This window comes from Podarcis raffonei, chromosome 4 (genome assembly GCF_027172205.1).
Source record: "Podarcis raffonei isolate rPodRaf1 chromosome 4, rPodRaf1.pri, whole genome shotgun sequence".
Classification (NCBI taxonomy): Eukaryota; Metazoa; Chordata; class Lepidosauria; order Squamata; family Lacertidae; genus Podarcis; species Podarcis raffonei.
Genome location: NC_070605.1, coordinates 33649772 through 33674969, shown reverse-complemented (window position 1 = coordinate 33674969; position 25198 = coordinate 33649772). Strand labels below are relative to the sequence as shown.

Genomic DNA, 25198 nt, shown 5'->3' with positions numbered 1-25198 from the left:
GAAAGAAGGCATCTCAAGAGTCGAGTTAGGGCTGATTGATGCAATACAATTGATAGAATCCAGAACAAAAGCTTTTTCCTGGGCTATGCTATTTCAAACTGCAGGTGGGATTGGGGTTTTCCATCTGAATGTTCATGCACAATACATAACTTTCAAAAATTATAGTTTTCTAATGTTTCAACTTATATGCTTGAGTTTGCCTTTAAAATATTTAATGTAAGTAGCAAAACAGAAACATGACCCCCTAAAACCCCTACTCAAATACATTTAACTTTAAGAAAGGATTATATATTGTATTGGCAAAAGTTTGCTTGACAAATTAAATACAGTTTCATAATGCATATGTGTAAAGGAAAGAGATATGGTTGCCTGGCATTTGGAATTTCCTGCAATATAGTGACTAAATTATACAGGTGAAGTAGGGGTTAGACGGCATTTCCATGCACTGCTCTGGTTCGCCAGAAGCGGCTTAGCCATGCTGGCCATATGACCCGGAAGATGTACGCCGGCTCCCTCGGCCAATAAAGCGAGATGAGCATCGCAACCCCAGAGTCGTTTGCAACTGGACCTAATGGTCAGGGGTCCCTTTACCTTTACCTAGGGGTAACCAGGGGGGGGGTGGGAAGGGATAGGTAGTACTGTTTCTGCTATTTATGAACAAGGAACTAAAGCCCCAAGCAGACAAATAAACCTTTTCATTAAAAGTGTGTGTGTGTGGCGCATATATATATACACACACAATGCCAACAGTAAGTATTGTAGCATGTGTCTTCTCACCCCCACACCAGCCAGTGATGTGGGGTGGGTGAGCAGAAAGCAAAGGACACAGTAACATCACATCACAAGATACTTGTTACATGAGGATGCAGTGAGATACAGAATGGAGGCAACTCTGTCATGCAACATCAAGTTTGGTCCTCAATTTTACAACTTACCTTTTTATCTCCGAATGGCTTTCATTAGTCACATGAATCTCCCAAGTTCCATCATTCTGGAACTGATTACAGCACGATGGAAGCTATTCAAGAGAAACACCGAGTTAGAGTGGGGCTCCATATTGCATTTTCATACATATAAAAATAATAGAACTAAATATGTGTGAGAGAAGGGAGGGATCAGTCTATGCTTTAAACTTACTCATCCTACATAGCGACAGTTGTAGCACATTTTCTACATATTCAAAAGAAATAATGATTTATAGTAAGTTGATCAATGGGTGAAATCCAACCTAGAACTGAGAGGGTGTGTGCTAATACAGTAAGCTGCCTCCTTTCCTCTACCATGAACCTCCAAAATCTGCTCCAGGGAGGTTGGGAGACTCTGGACCACAGCTCCCACCCACCCACCCACCCAGTATAGTTTGTAGTTCAAAATATCTGGAGGGTACTAGGTTGGGGAAGGCTGATATAGAGCGAAATTCACACCCCAAACCATACTTTCAACTGAAGCTCCGCCATGTGATGCAGTTCTCAGGTGTGCTAATCACACTGAGATACTTGCAATGGTACAGTCAAGGCTTTTAAAAACACTCAAGGTCTCACCTGAACTAAGATTTTGTTCCATGTTAAAATCCACAGAATCTTTCTCTGTTACTTATTCTGTTTTTAGGGGAAATAGAGTAAAACTATTGGTTTTTACACGCGCAGGACTTCGCGTGAGAAGCAGGCTGTTTGAAATTGATGCAAGTGTGGACAATTTAGATTCAGACATTCATGATCATTGTTGTCCAAGAAAGTAACAGGAGAAAGTAGAAATCAATGAAGATGATAAAAGTTAATGCGGCGGTTGTTTTGTTAGAGTAATCTACTCTAGCAAAATGCAGCTAGGTTCATTGTTTGGGTCCAATACCATTTCATAGTAGCAAATCCAAAGAGCAGATATGACAAGATCAAAATATGATAAGCACAACACTTGGAAACTCACAAAACACACAACACAGAGGCTTTATCAGACATCCAATGAAAACCCCTTTTTTAACCAATGCAGAATTTTCTACCTTATTTTCTTCATCAATTGCCATCTAAAACTCTGTGCTAAAGCCCACCGGGTGATCAGTAGAAGCAAAAAATTGAGAAATCTATACTTAAAGAAATGGGACAGCTGCCCCACACTATGTTGCAAAGCTAGGGTTATTATTAATTATTTAATTTATTTAGAAATTTATTTTAGGATATAGTAAGAATTCATGTTTTGCTTCTGCCCTCTAAATGCAAAAATAAAATCCAGTAGAAATATATTAAGCAAATAATGAAAGACACTGAATCTTCTTGCTTAATTGCTCTTCAAATTGCTAGAAAGGTTATTTTCTTACCTTACACTGCGTCTTCTGCAATCTGACAGTGTCATTCAGTCAGTCATTTTAATGTCAGCTACTCTTTTATTATACAGAATACAAGTAATAATGAAACTGTGCTGATCTGCCTGCCTTCACTCCATATAGTGTCTATATTTATACACTTATGCTTCTATTTGAATCTATATTTATCTACTTTATCTGCCTACAGTGCATCTGTTTCTCATACACACAGACAATATATATATACACACACTTACAAATATATATATATAAACACACATTCCACTGCACTTAAGAATCTGCATGAATATACATCCTATCATGCTTCCAATAGCGGCATCAGAAGCATAATAAAAAAATTAAAATATGCATATGACTAAATAATTGTGTGTGCGCGCATGCACACACACACACACACACACACAAAATAGCCTATGCCCAGCTGAGCAATGAAAAGGATTGTCTGGTCTGAATGAGCCATCTTATGTATGGTGGGATTTGGAAAGTGTACTGAGCTATAGGCTAATTGTTCTTATCTTAAATTCACCCTCTGTTGCAATTATGGATTGGGTGCAAAGCAACAGCTGTTAATTCTTTTACAGCAACGTTGGGCAGTTATTCTGAATGAGCCTCATTGACACAATGCTGTAAATACTGGCACCCTGCTTGCACTGCTGCCTCCATGTTGTAGCATTAGCAGAACTACACTGACAACCTGGAGGTCATTTCTAGAAACAACTTTACAATAGAGGTGCCATTTTTATGGGGGCAGTTCCAAGTGTGATCATAGCCTGTGGTGCAACCCTCAAATTGCCTCTTCATTATAGGCAAAATATGTCAGCCAAAACCATAATCAACCCATCACTGGCAAAGTGGTCATTAACATTCTTAGCCAACCAAATGTAGTGCATTAAGATGTGCATAAACCTCATATCAGTATGACTGTCAACCTAGCACTACAAACACATTTATTATACTAGAAGATACTGATAAAGCTATAGGCCATACATTACTCAATTATCATATGGCTATTCACCTAAAATATCCAGACTATGTTGTGCTGAATCACCATATATAACTGAAATGTTTCGTATGGCTATGCAAGTAGATTCAGTACTGGGTTGTTTATTATTCTGCTGCATCATTATTATTTTTTGTTTAGTCGTCTAGTCGTGTCCGACTCTTCGTGACCCCATGGACCAGAGCACACCAGGCACTCCTGTCTTCCACTGCCTCCTGCCGTTTGGTCAAACTCATGTTCGTAGCTTCGAGAACACTGTCCAACCATCTCATCCTCTGTCGTCCCCTTCTCCTTAATCTTTCCCAACATCATTAGAAACTCACCATCAACTCACCAATGCAAGGTACTCCCCATTATTTTTATGGTCATAATTCAAAGCCAAACCTAATGAAGTTCTATTCTAGCCTTGGGTTTTTGTGTCTGGACTATCTTACCTTATCTAAGTATACTTTCTATTTAACAGGTTAATTACAGTTTTACCCATGCCCATAGCATAACTATTTGTGCTGGTGTCTGACAGGCAAATACCCTACCAGGAGATTCTCAGGAAAATCTTTTAATAAAATATGAAAGAGACCATGAATAGAATATATCATTTTAAGGCTTCCTGTAGTTTTCAAAATACCAATTTAACGTTCTCATTAGATCTCAGAGAATCTCAAATTTTACTGAAAACAATCATAGATAGCTGCCCTTAGAATTACATGGATATATCTGAAATTGAGATTGCAAAACATGTGCAAGGACTGGAAACAAGCAATTGTGTTTTTCAGCCCTTATGTTTTCCAAGTTTATACATCAAGATTTGTCAAGGGAAGTGTAAAATATATTTGTGCAGTCTTTTCCCCCCAATTATAGGGTATTTACTTCCCATTAGTACACAATAATTGTTTTTGAAAATCCAGGTAATAACTTGCCCACTGCATATTCAATGTACTTCATTTTAAACCTTTACATTTACACTATTATTTTCCTATTCACTATTGACACTATAAAAACATTTTTGTGTGCATGTTTTCACAGAACCTGTTACCACTTCCATGGTACACTTTAAAGGCATTCTGCTTCACCTTCTGATCAATATTCATGGCCCAACCTATAATCACATGTATCCTTGTATGTAAGTCTCTTTCAACCTAGTGAGACTTAGCGGCTTCTGGACTAGGGTTTATTGGGGGTTTATTGTGCTCCTCATGCATGCAGTGTCCATACAACAATGTTGGCATCAAAAGGATGGGTGATATTCCTCCCTCAATTTAATCTCCCTCCATTTAATCTTTTCCTCAGAATATATGGTAAGATCGGGGGGGGGGGGCTGTTAGCAACTACCCATTTGTGATATAGGAACAACCTGTTTGCCATATTAAACCCTATTTTAAAGTGGAAGCACTTTAAAATATGTGAAAGAAGAAATTGAAAGGCAGCAAATCTCCATTCATGATGTTGTTGGTACTGCATTGCCACTACATTAAGGTTACCAGACGTCCCCATTTCTCGGGGACAGAACCCAGATTTACAAATCAGTCCCCATACAAAATCCATTGACATTGAAAAGTGTCCCCGGATTCATTGCAGAAAAATCTGGTGACCTTACACTACATTGCCCCCAAACCAGCTAACGTTTGTTATGATTAAGACTCACCAACACCAATGGAATATAGCTGCAACTAAGTTAAGCAGCATTGCTTTCATAACTAAGTTTAACTAGAAAGACTTCGAAAAACGTTCCAGATTCAATCCCTGGTGCCTTATGCAGGGCTCAGAAAGTCCCTTGTCTGACGCCCTGGAGACCACTGCTTGTCAGTGCAAATAGTTCTGAACTAGATGAACCAACAGTTTGACACAGTACAAGAAAGCGCCTTATGTCTTATGGATTGGGTCAACTGTCTAACACAAGGAAGTCCAAAACAGTCAAGTCCAACAGAAGGAAGCAAATGCATTTTACTGATTTGAAATTGGAATACAAGATTAAAGTAGTGTGACTAACAATGCCTAGATTTTGACATGGGCTAATTTAAAACACAGTAAGCATATTGTTTCAAAAATTCTTTCTTAAAACAACAACAGCTGTGAGGATATAGGATTTTATCATTTACTAAATCTCATCCCCACCCCCCAAAAAGCAGCACGTGCAATCATGACTATAACTGTTCAATAGTTTGTTACTGGACAGTGGAACAAATATTACGTGCAGGATAGCATCATGAAAAAGTATTATTCTGATATAGGCACCTCAAGCACTTTCATATTACAAATTGCTACATTAATTTAGAAGTCTGTACAAAATAAATGTACAACCATTTGCAACTTGATAAAATACATACACAAAACCCAATTATATTTATATAGGGGGGAAATGAATTTTCCAAACTTAAGAAGCAAATACTATACAAATTCAAAAGGAAATAATACTAATGAAATATCTGGCAGTGAAAAGAAATCAGAAACAACCTGAATTACTTCAAGAGGTGCAATGTGTTAGTACACAAATACCTTTTGCTTTTTCACAAATTTTTGGTAGCTAATTCTTGCACACACAAATATATCACTTTGAAATAATCTTTAAGGTTTTATACGTTCCGTGCATAGTTTATTGTTCCCATATAAAAACATTTTGGGGCATTTACAGTGCAATCCTATGTGTGTTAACTCAGAATTAAGTCTCACAGATTTCAATGAGGCTCATTCCCAAGACAGCATGCAAAGGGCTGTGTTAACCTCAATAGAACTTATTTCTGAATAAAGGTGCTTGACACTGAACTGCACATGTAAAGCAGAAACACACATGAACCAGCTCTAATCAACAAGCCATATCTAAAAAAATAACTTATATCCTTCTGTAAGAAGTGAACAAATACACAGCTGATTAAACGTAAATTGTGCAGATGTTACTTTTCATTTTCCACAATGCTGGATAAGTAATAGTTCTGAACTGGTTTGTAATAGGAATAGCAAGATTTCTAACATCTGAGATGAATGATACCTATGTCATATCACCCTTCTCCTCCCCCCCCCCATCCAACCCCTATCCAACATTATCTACAAAGCACAGGATGTCAGCATTTGGGTCCCCATCTGGAGATTTCTCTCCTAAAAGCTAAAAAAGGAAACCTCTTCCAAATTTATCAGTAAGCACATATAGCAGAGATTTGAAAGAAATGACAAAAGGACACTCTTCCCCTAGGTCATTTAAAGAGTATATTAGAGGAAGGCCATTACCTAGATGATGAAAACCAAAGCAGCCCTCTCAGCAGATCATCCTGGGAAAGATGTTAAAATCTCTTCAACAACAACTGATCATTGGTACTTCCCAAGAAACAAAAGCTTAAGCCGAAGATATTCATGTGCAACTTGGCAACATTACCACATCTCTAGGCACTAGCAACTCTCTCATGTGCCCAATGATTTTTTTTTTAATTTGGAAAGAAAGCCAACTGTATGCTTTCAAAAATATGCTATCCCACTAATGCCCCAGCCATTATACCCTCAACTGTTCAGAAGAAATCAATTATAAAAAGCAGTAAGAGAAACATTTGTCAACATCAACAACAAAGTTTTGCACCCCTAGGAATCTCTACAGTGACAGAATTTCATAGTTTAGAATACATAGCTTTTTGGAAAAACGAAAACCCCCACAGATTACAGAACAAAAAGTTCCATTTGAAACAGAAATATCGACAGATGAAGTTCAAAATGGTATAAAGGACCGTCCAAATGGCAAATCTCCCGGGCGTTTGCAATGAATTCTATAAATCTTTTCAGGAGCTTCTTGTGCTTTGAATACTTGAAATGTTTGATCAGTATCTTGAGCTGGGAAAATAGCTCTTACTAGCCCAACTCCTGTTTGGAACCTGCTACAAAGGGACTGAAATACTGAATGCTCTCGTCTGGATTATACTAGACCATTACTGAGAGTAAGAGCATGCTGGTGGGCAAATTAGAAAGGACCAGTTCACAGTCTCAGTACTAGTAACAAATATGACATTATTCCAGATAAGAAATCTATATCATAACATGGGGGGGGGGGTTCTATTACGCATTTATCAAAGCACAAAAAGCAAGCAAACTTTGCCTTTTCCTGGTATTGTCTGCAGTACAGAGTCTCCTAACAGTATGACAGTTCCATTGGAGGATTCAGGCAGGGGAAACCAAACAGACGTCTCCAAACCGTTGCACAATTTCCTATTACAATTCGTATATTCGAAGGGCTCCCAAAATGACATGCAGACTAACACAAGGGCCACTTTATTCACCTGTAAACTTCCCCCTGATTTCAGCTCCTTTTTTGAAATGGGGGTCTAATTCTGCACATAATGTTAAAGGTGTTCCCTGCCGTTTCCTGTGAGGTTTTTCATTTACTAGTAGGAATGGGGGTCCACTGCACACAAGGAGGCAAGGTTTAACCGTTCCCTGCTGCAGTCAGGAGAAAAACCACTCTGTAGTACAGTTTGCGGGGAGGGGGGTGAGGAAGGAAGCCTCCATTAATGCAAAGTGGAGTTTTTTCTACCACTAGTTACTGTGTCAGAGAAGCGTCAACTTTTGTTATGGCAGGAAGAGTTAAATATTTCCTCCTTGCACACTGTCATCCTGATTCAAAAAGAACCCCGCTTCCTATGCTTACATTTTAATAATATATTTTAGGAAGCCATCTCACATTTAACTTCATGTATAAGTCAGGCCCTGAAAACACTGGGAAAGTTATTTGTGTGGCTTCTTCTCCCTTGGGTGTATAGGACACAGTGTCAAAGATTTTCCTGTACTTCAGACTTCCAATAAGGGGGGAAAAATTCTAGTTCTTTTTATACACAACATTTTTGCTTTCCTCTGCAAAGGGACACTCAGCGAACTAAAATATCTTAGAAGTTTACAGCACTATATTTAGCTTTAATGTAAATATGTCTGAATTGGAGATGATGATCATTCAGGAAGTGACAGCCAACTTTTCCATGTCAGTGGTACTATGAGAAGTTCAAATAGCTAGAGGTTCACAGCTCATCCAATTAAATTATGAATTCTAAATTGAAACATGGAACAATTGTATATAGCATGGAATGATACCAAGAATAAAGAGCATTGAGATTCCAAAGACAAAAATAAATTACAAGCCGTCAGAACTGGAAATTCTATAACTGGGCAGCTGTAATTTGATATGTTTGGAACTGGCTATGTTGTACAGAAATTCGTAACAGCCCCACATGGCAAGTCATGAAAGAATCATAGTCTCTCCCTTTCCAATCTGATTTCTCTCAAAAATATTCTATACTCCAAGGCTTTTAGCTAAATGACAATATACCCAAAGCAGGGACATATAGGGATAACGTAGCAGCTAACTTGGTACATAGCCCTGGGTACAGTTTCTTATGTGCAGCTAGCATGCTTTCCTCTAATACTGAAAACTCCCCAATTTGAAAAACAGACTGCCACCATTTTTTGTCTTTAACATGCATATAAGAATTAACCAAGTGTACCCAATCTCTATTTGGCATTTGGAAATCACACACTCTGCAGCAAACATTGAGAATGAGCACGCACAGATAAAAATACTTCATCCAAAGTATAGGCAAACTATGTAATTCACTACTACGAGATGTAATAAAGGCTACCAACTTGGATGGTTTTGAAAGAGAATTAAACAAATTTATGGAGGATGAAGATTACACTGCACATTTCTAATAAAGTCAACTGTAGTCTTATGCCACAATGAATTTGATAGTTGTTTAGCTTCTACAAGTTTCTTAATAAAGTTAAGTTTGTACTGTATTTTTCTTATTCTGACTGCACAGTTGTCAGGACAGTCTGCTTTTCCACTATGTATTGAAGAGAATACATATCTCTTGGAATGCCACATGAGGAAAGAGAGCTCACCCAGTTTGGCATAAGAACATGGACCATTCTTCCTGCTTCACCAACCCATGCAGAGGATTGCTCGATGTCCTGGAATCACCTGGTGCATCAGGCTTCACCACACTTTGAGCAGAATTGTGGACAACAGAAGCACACTTGCCCTGGATAGCAGTAGTATGTGACATTTGGGATATAAGTGGCATATGAATGCAAGAGCCTGCTGGATCAGGCCAATGGCCCATCTAGAGCAGCAACTTGCTTGTCAAGGCCCTGTGACCTGCAGTTCCCTAGTGGGTAATAAACACAGGGACACGAGTATTTAGGTTTATGGGTTTAAATAGGCCACAACTTTATTGGTTACAGATGTGAGCGGTTTGGCTTAGGCATTGGGTGAAGCCAGGCTATATCCTGACTCCTGCCCAACTGCAAGGAGTCCATCTAAGAGTAAACCACCAATAGGGGGACCCTGTGACTTACATCAAATAGGGGCACCCCGAGAGATTTCCATTGGGATCCGGTGAAGGGTGAGAGAGGAGGGGGCCCCAGCCGCATCACAATTTAAATTTCCCATGGCTATGCCCCCCCACCAGTGCTGATTGGACAGCAGAGCAACCCCTGGGCATGGCCCTGCCCAGCGCCAGTGACATGGCCAGGACAGCACGGGGGGGGCATCAATCTCCGCCCCGCCAGATCACTGAAGGGGCCTAACCTGGCCACAATGCTGCCCGCTGGAAAGGGTGAGCGGACTTGTTCTCACAGTGGCGAACCCGGTAAGTCTATGGTAAGTCTGTGAGCAGCACCTGGGTGCAACAGCATTCCCAGCAACTGACATTTAAGATACATACTGCCTACAACATGGGCAGCCTTATCCTCATGAATAGAAATTTAATTAGTATAATAATTAAGAAAAGTTCTAATCCTTTTTTGAAGATGTCCAAACTGGTGGCCATCACTACTTTTTGAGTGATGGCAACAGTTACTTGGATCACATATCACCATGGGCAACATGGTGGCATTATCTGCTTGCACAGCTGGGGCCAGGCAGCAGCTCTATGCAACAATTTGGGCAGCTGGGTAGCGATAGCAAATTTGTTCTGCATTTCATTGAGGGGTGGCAGCAACAGCAGTACTGCAACAGCAGCCAAGGCAATGGATCCAGCCCAGCCCTTTATTTAAATTTACACTGTTTTGCTAAGACAAAAGAAATACGACTTGATTTTAACATTTTCATCTTTTAGAAAATTGCCATATTAAACTGGAATACAAATGGTCTGTCTCAATCTTGACAAAAAAACTGTGAGTGTTCCACAGACCAAATACCAGCATCACTTTTTAATGAAAATTCAGCTTTTTCTAATTGTGATATAATGTTAAACATTCAAATGAAGATTTTGAGCATGTTGGTTTAATGTTATTAGTTTAATGACACAGTATTTTAATTCTAAAAGCCATTTGTACTAAATGGTAGCTTTGATTTCTTAAGTGCACTTATTCTATCTATAAGAAGACTTTTGATTACAGTGGTACCTTGGTTAACGAACTTAATCCGTTCCAGAAGTCCGTTCTTAAACCGAAGCTGTTCTTAAACTGAGGTGTGCTGTCCCTAATGAGGCCTCCTGCCGCAGGTGCCCTTCCACCATTTGGATTCCGTTCTTACACCGAGGTAAAGTTCTCAAACCGGGACACTATTTCCGGTTTTGCGGCGTTTGTAAACCGAATCGTTCTTAAACAAGGACTGTTCTTAAACCGAGGTACCACTGTACTGAAATCAAAATCTCTCCAAGGAGAACAGCCAAAGTTCCATGGAAGAGCACATCCTTGCATGCAAAAGATCTCAGGTTCAATCCTTGGCATCTTCAAGTAGGGCTGGAAAATACTGGTTGGACATCATGGAAAGATGCTACCCATCAGTGTTAACAATACTGGGCTAAATGGACTAACAGTCTAACTCAATATAAGGCAGCTTTTAATGTTCCAGTTTAAATCAATACTGAACTGTCAAGGGGATCACAATTAATAGCAGAGAAAAACAGATGAAAACAAGTTAAAAATAATTTTCATTTACTTTCAATATAACAAGAAACTAGTTTTATCACTATCCTTATAGAAAGCATTAATATTGCTAACGGCAAAAATTTTGGGAATGTGGTGAAAGAAAAATAGCATAAGGAATTATTTTTGTGGGGTTGTTTGTTGGGTTGTTTGTTTGTTTTTTAGACTAGTATCTTGGACCACATTAAAATGAAATAACTGTTCCTGAGTTTCATGAGGATTTTAAGGCACAAACTCTCATCCTCAATTATCTGTCAGTTTCCTTTACTATAATCTCATATATACTGTACTGTAAAATAGGAGGAATATTGCTGTATTTTTATTTCTTTGTTTACCAAATACTTTGATATTTAGTAAAGTTACATACTGAAAAGGTCACTAATATTTCTAAAACAGATTGGATATTATCTGGTAAATGTTCTTGAATTAACAACAATAAATAGGGAAAAAAACACTTTCTAGTTCATTCTGGAGAAAGCCCATGCCACAAATGCAGCATAAAAATGAACATAGAAGATGGTAGTTTTTCAACATGAGAAGAACAGCAGTAATTGGTTTAATAAGTATTTGTTCCTTTTTTGCTTTTTAGTTCCACATTTAAATGATAGTTGCATGCAACTTGCCTTTCCCTAGAAATGTAAGGCTAGTCATCCTTAAAAAAGTGTAAATAAGAGACGCTTTATAAATCTGAAACAAATCTACCTTATAGTTCTTCATCAACTTCCTTTGCTGATCTCAAATATTACACACACACACACACACACACACACACACACACACACACACACTTCTTTTAAAGACTTAAAACACAATTTACTAACGATATATATCAGTTCGTTTTTGCAGTGTTCTTGCAATCATAGGTCTCTCTGCGAGAGTAAATAATTGCTCTGCTTGTTCATATTGAAAGGAAGCTTTTGAGAAACTAATCTCAAAGAGACCTAAAATGGATGGACCAAAGAGGGGATCAGAAGAGGGAGATAGGAAAAATATGTGCATGAATGGAATGGTATGCATGTACCTATGTGTGGATAGATACATGGTTGTGTGGATGTGAGATATGGACTTAGTCCAGAAAGGTGGCTTATAAATAAATAAATAAAATAAACTGAAATGAAAGTAAAAAGGTAAAGGGACCCCTGACCGTTAGGTCCAGTTGCGGACGACTCTGGGGTTGCGGCGCTCATCTCGCTTTACTGGCCGAGGGAGCTGGCATACAAATTCCGGGTCATGTGGCCAGCATGACTAAGCCACTTCTGGCGAACCAGAGCAGCACATGGAAATGACGTTTACCTTCCCACCGCAGCGGTACCTATTTATCTGCTTGCACTTTGACGTTCTTTCGAACTGCTAGGTTGGCAGGAGTTGGGACTGAGCAATGGGAGCTCACCCTGTCACGGGGATTTGAACCGCCAACCTTCTGATCGGCAAGCCCTAGGCTCTGTGGTTTAGACCACAGTGCCACCAGCGTCCCTGAAAGTAGCTGTTTGCAACCACTAGCACGACTCAAATTTATTTCTGCAATCAGAGCCAGTATCCAAGATTCATATTTTCCAAGTCAGTATTTTATTTCTAAAAGATTAGTATCTTCCAACATGTCTCAGCTTAGTGTGGTTCAGGCCCTAGCTCTCCCCACAGCCGTCAACAACAATGCCACCACTTCCTCCCACTCCATGACTGACACTTATCTGGCTGCCAGACCCATCTCCCTTGCTGCCTCCCAAACCAACTCTTGTGTCAGCTCTTGGAATCACCATTAGGACCATAACTTCTCTCCTCCCTTCCCCATGCCCCTCAGTCTTTGGGTTAGGCCTCCTCTTCCCACCTTGTTATGTCTGCAGACTCAGCCAGTCCCTGTCAATCCTACTGGGGTCTGCAGGTAACATGCAGGTCACATGCTGGCAAAACAGACCCCTCCACCTAGCTAGAATACACCCTCCACTCACTAGCTGTTGAGTGGAGGATTCAATTCAGCTCAGTTGGACTGCACATGCATGTGTTCACCTGCTGGGAAGAAGCACATGCAGTCAAACTGCACCACGGGGCTGTTTGAAAGCCCTCTTGCAAACAGCCTTGGGGTGTCCTTTGCAGAAGCTGCCTGCCTCTTTTTCCTGTCTAATAGTCCCAACCCTGACAGCCCTGGATTACTACAGGCAGACTGATCTGGGGTTATCTGAGGTTGTCTTGATCTGACTCAGTTGAAGTTCAGGTCTGCTTGAATTGCTCAGATTTGGTTTGGACTTTAGGCTTCTGTTGAATCTTGCTCACAGCCTTAATAGTTTCAAACCATTGTTCTAACCACTGCAACTTGAAACATTTAGGTCTGCCATTTAAGGAACAGAATACTGCCAACCTACTATGCCACTTCAGAGAGTCAACTTAGCACCTTAATGCCTCTTTTATTTGTTGCCTATTAACCCTTCAGTAGTAGAAACTTCTTCTGACTTAGAGAATTAGTAAACAAGCAGATGCACAGATTAAATTTCAGAGGGATACTAAAATCACATGATTCTTGTTAGAACTCTTGAATTCAGTTTTGTGTATAGCTTTCTTTTTTTTCTTTTATAAATTTTTATTCATATTTGCACATATATCCAGGAAAAACATAAACAAAAAATCCAGCACATACCTTATACAAATTATATCCACTTCACAAATCATAAATAAAATACATAACTGAGTTAGTCTCAACTGAGCCTTGGACTTCCCCCCACTCCTTTGGTAAGTATCAAATAAATTATATAGTCGCGTACTTTTTAACTCTTTTACATAGGCCTTTCCCGCTGTTAGAGTTATTTCAACCCCGCCAGTGTCACCTGAGATTTAGATTCCATATACATTAAATATTTCTTCCAATTATCATGAAATTTCTGTTCGTCTTGGTCCCTTAATCTTCTTGATATTCTATCAAGCTCAGCATAATTTATCATTTTAACATGCCAATCACTTATGTTGGGTATTACTTCTAATTTCCAATTTTGTGCTAACATAATTCTTGCAGCTGTCGTAGCATATAGAAACAAGATCTTGTCTTCTTTTTTAATTTCTTTACCGACCATTCCTAACGAAAAAGCTTCTGGCTTTTTGGGAAATGTATATTTCAAGATTTTTTAAAGTTCATTATAAACCAATTCCCAAAAGCCTCTCACTTTGCAACACGACCACCACATATGGTAGAGGTCACCTTCTACCTCTCTACATTTCCAGCATCTTTTATCCTTCAACTTATAAATCTTCGCTAATTTCACTGGTGTGTGATACCACCTGTAGATCATTTTCCACAGGTTTTCCTTTAGTGCCATGCATGCCGTAAATCTCATATTCTTGTTCCATAGTTCCAACCACCTCTCAAAGTCGATGTTATATCCAATATCTATCGCCCACTTAGTCATAGCCTCCTTCACCTCCTCATCTTTTGTATACCACTCTAGCAAAATATCATACATCCTTGACAGTGTTTTGTTCTTACCTTCTATAACTTCTACATTAAATTTAGATTTTTTATCTTCAAATCCTACTTTCTTTTTGTCTTCTTTTAGCAGATCATTTACTTGGTGGTATTGCAACCACCCTGTAAATAAATTTTTGATCTCTTCATATGGTCTAAATTTAATCCCTTGATCTGTCTTCCAAGTTAGTTCTTCATAGGTGCCATTCTTCCCTTCCATGTTTATTTTTTTTATAGTTAACACCTCTATTGGTGAAATCCACCAAGGTGTCTTCCTTTCCAATATATTTTTCTTTCTTTCCATACTTGGAATAGTGGTCCCCTAAAAATATGATTTAGAAAGCCTCTATGAACTTTCACCTTTTCGTACCACAGGTACGAGTGCCACCCGTACCTGTTATCAAAACCTTCCAAGTCCAAGATGTCCCTATTTTCCAATCTTATCCAATCCTTCAGCCACAATAAACACGCCGCTTCATAATATAAACTTAGATCCGGTAGAGAGAATCCCCCTCTTTCTTTTTTGTCCACCAATATTTTCATTTTTATTCGTGGTCTTTTGCCTTGCCAGATGTATCTCGCTAAGGCTCTTTGCCACTCTTTACACTGCTTTAGACCTTTTAGTCTTTTGGAACAAAAATAACATTCTGGGGAGAACGTTCATTTTGATAACTGCTATCCTTCCCCAGAAAAGATAACCTCAATCTCTCCCAGATTTCAAGATCTTTCTTAATATTCTTCCAAGTGACTTCATAATTATCCTTATATAGGTAAATATTTTTCGCTGATATCCACACTCCAAGATATTTCACTTTCTTTGCTGTCATAATTCCCATCTTTTGTTCTAGTTCTACAATATCTTCCTTAGTTAGATTTTTAGTCAACATTTTAGTCTTATTTTTATTAATCTTGAGGCCTGACAGCGCTCCAAACTCTTCAAATTTTTGCAAGGCTTCTTTCATACTATTTTTTGGGTCTTCTAGAGTTAATACAATATCATCCGCGAAAGCTTTTATCTTATGTTCTTTAGTCCCTACCTTAATCCCTTTCACTTCCGCTGCCTCTCTCAGTCTCTTAGTAAGTACTTCAAGTACTGTTATAAATAACAGAGGAGACAGGGGGCAGCCTTGTCTAGTCCCTTTAGATATGTCAAAAAATTCTGATGTCGAGTTATTTATTATTAGCTTAGCTTTTTGTTCATTATAGATAGCTTCTATACCTTTTCTAAATCTTTCACCCAGCCCCATCGTTTTTAGATTTTCTGTCAGGAAGCACCAAGAAACGTTATCAAAGGCCTTTTCGGCATCAATGAAAATCAAAGCGGCTTGTTTGTCTATTCTGGTTTCCAAATATTCAATGATATCTATCACATTTCTTACGTTGTCCTTCAATTGTCTCCCTGTGTATAGCTTTCTAGCTGTTGAAGTTACAGTTTTGGCAGCCCTTGCTTCCTAACTCTGCAAAGCAACGTCTTGGTGACTGTGCTTTGACCATTGAAAGAATTGCTATTTTGGATTTGTGATATGGGCATTTGGTATGATATTATTCAGAGAGTTTTCTATTATAAAGTACTATAAATCATCCAAGCAGGACCTAAGGCTTTCTGCAAAGACACTTCTGTGCTCAAATATCATTTTCTTTTTTTCAGTTTAATAAAATTGCTGCAGGGATGAGACAAGATAGCAAACAGATTAAAGAATTTGTGAACTCAGAACAGGGAGATTAAATTACTGTCAAACACAAGCAACAAGGGGGAGCCCTATATGACAGTGATGGAAATCTCCCCATAAGTGCCAATTCATGTCTGGTTAACGTGTGATACACATGGAGAAGGAAATGCAGCTGCAACTTAATTGTGCTGTGAAATATTCTATGGAATTTTATGTGAACATGCTGAACAACTTCAAGTGTCAGTATAGCCAAAATGCAGAAATATATTTTGAAAAGACTGGCAAAACGTCCCTTGCTAATCTTTCAACAAACACTAGAATTTTTTTCCTGCTATGTCTGGATTTTCTTGCTGCTGTTAATACGTCATATTGAGTTAAATTTGGACATGGCTCCACAGGTTCCACATATACATTACATGCATGCGTGCTGCCTGGCACATAGCAACAATCATGAGCACAATTTTAAGGCTAGAAATGAGATAAAAAATTAAGCAGCAACCCAGCCCAGACAGGCAGAAATGGCAAGAAGAAATCTAGAAAAATTTCCTGTTTAAGAAAAGTTTTTTAAACTAAGAAAGCTATGACCAACATCACTTTTGCATGCAGAGTATTCTTAACTGGCCTCTCATTTAAGGCTATTTGAATTAGTATTGCAATACTAAAACGTGGAACATAAATCCTGTTTATTTGCAGTCTAATGATCTTGGGGTGGGCACTAAGTTTAGAGACTCACACACTTTGTGATTTCACATACTGAGCTCAAAATATGAGGCTCAAGACAGGATTCATGTCTGATTAACATGGTTAATGTTTGGCCATTACCAAAATGGTCACATTACAGAAAGGTGAACAGGAACAGGAGATTTGAAAGGGACAGTTTGTTAGGTTTTCCAGTACATTTGGAGATGCAGTCTTTCGCCTCTCTAGGAACATTCTGTATCCTATTAGGCAGCCCCACCTTAGAATTGTTCTGTAGATCCTCAGCTTCCAGATTAGTGACAATATACACTACCCTGGGCAATGAATATTTCTTTGAGTTATTTGCATTACAGTCAATAGAGAACTAAAGTCCACATGTAAGAATAAGACAACTGACTTGGTTTCTATATCAGAAACAAACACATGCACACTGTGGAACGTGTTTTTAAAATAATGGCACATATCTATGCATACCGAGCTGTTTGGCATTTTATAACCCAAAGGGGAAAACACAGTCATTTTTAAGTATGCAAAACTGCTTTAGTGATTATCACAGAAACATGCATTCTATTTCAGTGGCCAATGCCTATTGAAATGTATCACTTTTCTGACTTTAAAACACATTTCGAGTCAAACCTAAAAAGAAGTTTGCCAGACAAAGAATATTGCTGTTATTTGTGAATGCTATTTTCTATCTTGTAGTAAAGAGACTGTCTGACACAAAATGTTCCAAAAATGCATAACAAGCTCTGATCCCAATTGCTGTGAAGTCCCAAATTAACTCAATGGAAGGCAATTATATGCACCCAGGTACATGAGATCAGAATCAGATCCCAACCGTGGTGTTATGTGAAATCCTATTTTTACTGTGTTAAAGTTATCATTTACCTTGTGAGATTTCACACAATGAACAACCATTGCTTCCTTTATTTACAGAAAACTCATTATGGCAGGTAACATTTCTCCACAGTTTAGAAACATAAGGCATGTTGTGGGCTGGGTATTTTTTAAATCATTATTTAAATAGGGCATTTGGTTTCAATATAAGACCTAAATGCATCCCAACACAAATGAAGGGGAAGTGGAAAGAACAGAGAAAAACCATAAAATAACTCACTGGCTTCAGGATGTTTTGTCGTGGCATTTAGAGGACCCAGCTAGTTCACCTTCCAAAAAACATTTCAATATACTTATAAAGAGGAAGGCAGAAAATGAGGAACTTGATCAAGCAGAGGTTATATACTTCTTTTCCTTTCTTTTGATAGCATTACTTCTTCACACCAGCAGCTTAAATAGTGACACGATATCACTGCCACTTCAGACTTAAAGCTGGCTGAAGAAATTTTGTTAAAACTCGGTATGATTTACAAGTTAAACCTAAGCAATCAGACGCAAAGCACCATTGGCTTCAATAGAGCTAACTCTTAGGATCAGTGCTATGCATCATTACCTAATAAATTGGGTATTGTGATATGTACCGCTGCTCGTGTGTGTGATTACTGGACTAGCAAAGCTCTCTATATGGTTCCCCTTGGGGTATGGCTACAGACTTTCCGGGGAGCATGGCTACAGGGCTTTAACAATTAACTCTTGCACTTCAAAATGTACCATTCTACTACTGCAGTGATGGTCAAATATGGCCCTCCAGCTGTTTTGGGACTACAATTCCCATCATCCCTGAGCACTGGTCCTGTTAGCTAGGGATGATGGGAGCTGTAGTCCCAAAACAGCTGGAGGCCATCACTGCACTACTGTGTACATGTGTGCACCATATTTCTCTCTGCCCCCCCATCTGTCTGCCCCTCTCTCTCTCTCTCTCTCTCTCTCTCTCTCTCACACACACACACACACACACAATCACTGAATATCAGAATCTCAAGGGATTTTTCAAGTTACCATTCGCATACTTGTAACCTGGCACTATTCTAGCCTTCATGTACAGACAGGGAGACAAGAGATCCTCTATGCTAACACTCTTATCCTAAGAATAATCAACACATACAATCAGACTCTAGAGTTCTTGTTTCTTTGAGTCACCCACAACTGTAGATTTTTACACAGAATCTAAGATACACATTTAAATACATTTTGTTCATGTTGCAAAGCGTACTCATATGGGAACTATTGAGTAGGAACTTAAAAAAAAACAAAAACCTGTACCAACCTAAGATTTCCCATGTGAATGGGAAACAAAATAGGTCCCAACACATGAGTTGCAGAGATCTGCTCACTCTGTATCTTCAAACGCATTGTGATATTAGCCATCCTGATTATTGTCTCTATAGGCTTCTTTCTATATTCAGCAGCTCAAGTTCCCAGCTGACAGAAGGGTAATCTGAGGACAAACTGGCAGCTCTGGAGCTGTATTTCCTGCCCTTTGCTGAATTTCAAGTAGATTCTAGAATTCTTTTTTCCAGGGTTTGTGGTTTAATTTCCTTTGTTGTTGCTTTAATGTTCAAAGCAGAGAAAAGAAACAACAACCAAACTTTCTATTAACATACACCAAGAGCATGAAAAGCAAATGTTGACCTTTAATACTCTTCATGTATACATTTTCCAGAACAGCAAAAAATAGTCCCAGGAAAACTATACAAGGCGGCCACACCAGTATCATTTCCCATAAATTGCTTAGAATGTCGCTGCACATCTTGCCCCCAACTTTCCTTCTACGAGGGCTAGAAACTTACTTATTCTTTTTGAAATGAAATTTCAGAATCTGGGGGCCCTGCCCAGGGCACCACTGGAAACCTTCGTGGGTGTCATGGTGCCAAGTTGTTGACCTTTGCTGTAAAAGGTCTGACATGCTACCTGTGCTACTGATTTTACCATGAATAGCATAGTCTTATGGGCCACCATACAAAATGGCTGACATTATAAAGTATAGCGTCTGATTATTTTCCTCTACGATTTTTGCATTTGGCACCTTATTCCCGTTCATGACGCAAAAGAAGTCTGAAGCATCTTCACGTGAACCACTACTTGGTACTAATTTTTGAAATGCACATAACCAGTACCCCTTGTACTACAGGCTAGAGAAGTATGATGCAGTAAAAACATACAGGTCCTTTCACACCAGCCGAGTATGCTAACCAAGGAGACTATTTAGAATGCTCTTGGACCCATACGAGCAAGTCTTACTGTCTGTAATGTTTTAGCAGCTCAAATTATAACACATAAGATGGAGGATTGTCTTTCAAGATGTGGTTCCCCATAGCCAACTTTTCCTGTTCAAGTTGTACAGTACTAGTAGCTGCCTCAGTACTTTCAATTGGGATGTTCTCATGCCCTGCCTATGCCTGTATTTTCTGTCTCTTTTGAGGCAGACACATAGGGTGCTAATTGTCCAATGTCTTCAGAATGTGCCTCAGGCCCACTAACTGTCTTCTGCTTTTAAAGTAGTTACAGATATCCGCAGCTAAAGAGACAGAAACGGGTCTACATATTTGCTTTCTCTGTGTAGCAACCGTATATAGAAAATCATTGGTGTCTTTCTTTTAGCCTTAAATCAATCAAAACATTAGCATTAAGTTTCAGTTTCCCAAGAAAATGATATTTGCTACCCATTTCCTGAGAAGCCTGCCAGCATTTCTGTTTTCTATTCTTCTGGGTTACCTTTGGCTTCTATTCTTGGTCCCCCTCAAAAAGCTGGACCAGTACCCAAAGTTCCTCATCTGTTGACTGAAGAAGTATCACACAAAGCTCATTTCTTTATATTATTATTGTATTTCTAGGGCTTCCAAATCTTGTAACATTTGCAGAAGCAGAATAATTAGATCAGCATCTAAGGACTCATATAAAAAGGTAAAGAACCCCTGACAGTTAAGTACAGTCGCGGACGACTCTGGGGTTGTGGCATTCATCACACTTTACTGGCCGAGGGAGCCATTTGTCCACAGACAGTTTTTCCATGTTACGTGGCCAGCACGACTAAGCCGCTTCTGGCGAAACCAGAGCAGCGCATGGAAACGCCATTTACCTTCCCACTGGAGCGGTACCTATTTATCTACTTGCACTTTGATGCTATTTATCTACTTGCACTTTTTATTTAATGTGCTTTTGAACTGCTAGGTTGGCAGGAGCTGGGACCAAGCAACGAGAGTTTACCCCATCGCAGGGATTCAAACCGCCGACCTTCCGATCAGCAAGCCCAAGGCTCAGTGGTTTAGACCACAGCGCCACTCACGTCCCCAATGACGCATCTACACAGCTGCAAATAAAACATTTTAAATGTGCTGTAAAGTGCAATGTATAAATGTGACATTAGATGGCGACAGTGAGCTATGCAAAATTCAATGTATTTTTCAAACTGTTTTTAAAAAAGCATTTTCACAGCGTTTTTTATATGTGTGTGGATTCCACCTGAGGAAAGCTCTTCTCTAGAAAAGTGCAGTGAGTGTGAATCTGGCATAGAATTGATTTTGAGGTCACTCCAAATCTCTTGTTGACTAGCTTGGTATGTGAAGGCGCCCCTCTTGCCCTGTGAACGCCCATAAGTATACTTCTACAGAATGTCAGAAGCTGGTGAAAAAGAGAAGTAGGACTGTCACAAAATTTTAGTTGCCTAGCTGTATCAGATTTGATTAATTAATTGGTTGCGTCTGAAAGTTTCAGAGCAGGGTCCATTATAGAAAAGGCACTTCTTCTGTGTGTATGTGAGAGGAAGAAATCTCTCTTCCAAAACGAAACCTTCCAATTGTTGTTTTTCTGAGTTCTTACATTATCTTTCTAATTTATTTGGGCCACAATTTTTAACCAACATGCTTTTTGATTGATGAATCTAACCAAGTACGTATGTTTCAACACAACAGGTAAAAGAGGTCTTCATTAACAGAACTACATCAGGACAAAATAAACTATCAGCATTAGGGCCAAACTACACTTGACACTAAATGCATCATTAGCAATCAACTGTATTGAGGCTTTTGTTTAATTTATAGTATGGGTAGGAGGGAATTTTAATTTTAACTGCAATACCTGGGGAGGTTTTAACCTTCCCGCCCTGTGTGCAATCCCAATGAAAATAATCCCCTCCACACTGCAATAAGTGATAGGGGGAAAACCTGGCAAGGAAGTGGTGAGGAAGCAGCAGACCTATTGATACAGTAAAAAAAGAATAAAAGATGGCATCAGAAGAACATGCCTGCATTAGATTAATAATTATCCCTGGGACTGCAACCCTAGACACACTTACAATGGAGTAATCCTCTTTGAACACTATGGGACATACTTCCAATAAACATTATGTTTTAAATTTATTTAATGTGCAACTACTGCCTTTTAAGACAAGCCCTCACATGCATAGATTTGTGCTGAAAGACTATATGCTCAGAGACTGCAATACGGTCATTAAATGACATAACCATTATTCCATGCAGATTTGCAGAGTAAAAGCCTCCACTCTGAGGAGCCCCTAGTTAAATTTAGGGCATTATTCCTGTTTCAACAGAATAATGAGTGTGTTTTTACCTGATTAGTTCCACCTTAACCTCATGCTGCAGTTGTGTGTGTGTGTGTGTGTGTGTGTGATCACATTTACATCCTCCTTCTCCCCCTCCCCTCCTTTTCTATTTTGCATCTTCCTGTTCTCTTGATTTTCTTTTAGAGCTGTCTCTCAGCAAGTATTTCAGGGGGGAAACGCTAAATAAAGATCACAGCCTGTTCTATTATGTCCTCTTCTTTTTCTTTTCCTTTCTTGCATTTGTGCAATGTTGTGGCACCTATTAACTACCAATGTTTTCAGAATGACATTATACAAGGTGCAGGCTGTACCACTGTGCCCTAAAAATATCAACAGCTGCATTAGTCTCACAATAATTAATGGCAGGCATTATGCAAATGACAACTTTTTCACTGCAAAATAATGACATTTCTTCATTTTGAGCAGAGTTATGCAAAACAATGAACTGGGGATGATAAATCACACAGGAGAATTAAGAAAGCCATAGCATTCCTGCCCAGGCAGGCAGGCAAAAGACAAACAAGTTAGAACACATTGTTTATTCTTGAATCTCTATTAGAAAATAAAAATAAAATAAAATAGATAGCCGAGCATTAGAACCTATATGTTGTTTATTCCTCCAGTCTTTCAGAAAGAATTCATAAGGGCATGCTAAATTCTAGCTTATTGCCAGTTACAAGCAAATTTTTCTTTATTAACCTTAATAAGTCATTCACTCAGAGACTAAAGTCATCAGGCAAATAAAAAGGATCACATGTCATTTTCCTACATATTAACTAATTTTTTATGCAAGCATCACAATGTATAGCAATTACTGCCGCTCAAAATAATGAAGTCATTTTCAATCTATTTTATTGGTTTGTGCTTGGCCATTTTTGTAGCTTTTTATTGTCTTACTCAAGAACAGCTTTCAGTTCCAGAGAAAAGAAGCAAACTAGCTAAGAGCTACTTCTATTGCAATTTTTTCCTCCACAGGATGATGGCACAGAAGAAGAAAAACATTAATGCAATACTTCCTATATGTATCCTAAAGCAAAAATACAATGGAATCCTACGTATTATTAATCAGATGGAAGTTCCACTGAAATTGACAGGATGTCCTCCAATATATGCATCCCTGGTAATACCATAATTGTCCTATCACATTTCCCTTGGTAACATCTGCAGAGAAACCATGACTGCCAGGGTAGCAGACAGCTCCCTAAGAAATAGAAGTCTCCTGAGTCAATCAAAAGGCCAGATCAGGGATTAGAGATTCAACCTGTGCTGGATGAGGTTACACTGAACCTGCTGAAAACTCAAGTTTGCAGCTTAGGTGCACTCCTGGATTTAACCCTGAGGATAGATGCCTAGGTTTCAGCAGTGGCCAGGAGTGTGTCTGTACATTTACAATTAGTGTGCCAGCAGCACCCTGGAGATGTCTCATCTGACCATGGTGATACATGCTTACTTACATCCTGTTTGGGTTACTATTAACATTATCTATGTGGGGTTGCCTTTCAAAGGTGTTCAGAAACTTCAGTGGGTCCAAGATGCTGCGGCCGGGTTGCTGACTTGAGCCGGTTACAGGGAAAACAGAAACTCAAAAGTGCCGATTATGACTTACAAAGCCCTATGTGGCTTGTGTCCAGGATATCTGAATGAGCCTATATCTCTATATATGAGCCTCTCCTTCTGTTTGCCTTCCATGCATGCAAGGTCACCAACTAGATAGCACCCCTTGCCTTTGCAAGTACGTTAAGAGAAATCGCTCTTCCTTCTCTTTCCGTATCAACCACTTCATTGTTATTTTAAGATACACTACCCCTTATACTTTGGGGGTGTGGAGAACTGTTCTACCATCTCATCGTGAAGTTAATAACATTTTGCAGCTCCCCTTAAATACAATGCAGCCTATGCTGGATCAATAAGAATGATGCCTATTTCCCTAATGGCAGCCGATCGCCATTTGCTATTCAAATCAGACTAGATAAATTACAGTACATGTCAAGGAACAGGCCAGTGAATTAAGACAGGCCTCCTGAGGACCAGCGATATTATTAATCTTTTAAGACACTATCATATTTCTTCTTGACAGTGTGCGTAGAGGCACAGACATGCTGCACCCAGATTGAAATATCAGCTGCTGCAAAAATCAATAGCCTTCGAAACAATAATTCTCAGCCTGCAAAGTCCTCAGTAAGCAATGCCCATTCTCTGTTCTACATCCATTTCTCAAATTAACATTTTTATCAGGGAAAAACCCAAAGATGTGAGCCCAAATGTCAGCCCTTGAGAAGTTGCTATCCCCTGCTAACGATGGACTACTGCTAATTTTGGACAATGAAGCTGTTCCTAGGAGAATTATATGATGCTCAGTGTCCATCTAATACATCTCAACAGTCCCCAGTGCTACATCTTGTTGTTGTTGTTATTGTTGTTGTTGTTGCTGCTGCTGCTGCTGCTGCAGGCATTACACAGAGAAATACACACCCAGAACTCCTGCTGTCATAGAAAAGATACCTGCATGAACCTTAGATGTGGGAGAGAGACTGTGTGAGACCAGAAAACCAATAGATTAAAGGTATTGATTCATGTTGGCAATAGTGAAGAATATTGCAAAATATGGTGCACATGTGCAAACACCCAGTAAATGTGGGCAATATTATTTTTAAAAGCTTCCAAAATCTGTAACAACAGAGTCTTGTGTATCTGAAAAGATAATAAATTA

At 39.0% G+C, this 25198-nt stretch overlaps 1 protein-coding gene across 6 annotated transcripts in view; it reads right to left on the bottom strand.

The window, feature by feature from the left end:
• ZBTB20 (zinc finger and BTB domain containing 20) overlaps window positions 1-25198 on the bottom strand; it is a 484288-nt gene that overhangs the window by 239823 nt on the left and 219267 nt on the right. For all 6 annotated transcript variants that reach the window (XM_053386091.1, XM_053386092.1, XM_053386087.1 and 3 more), the window contains one exon: window positions 936-1018. The gene's annotated coding sequence lies outside the window, so the exon portion shown is untranslated. The remainder of the gene's footprint in view (window positions 1-935; window positions 1019-25198) is intronic.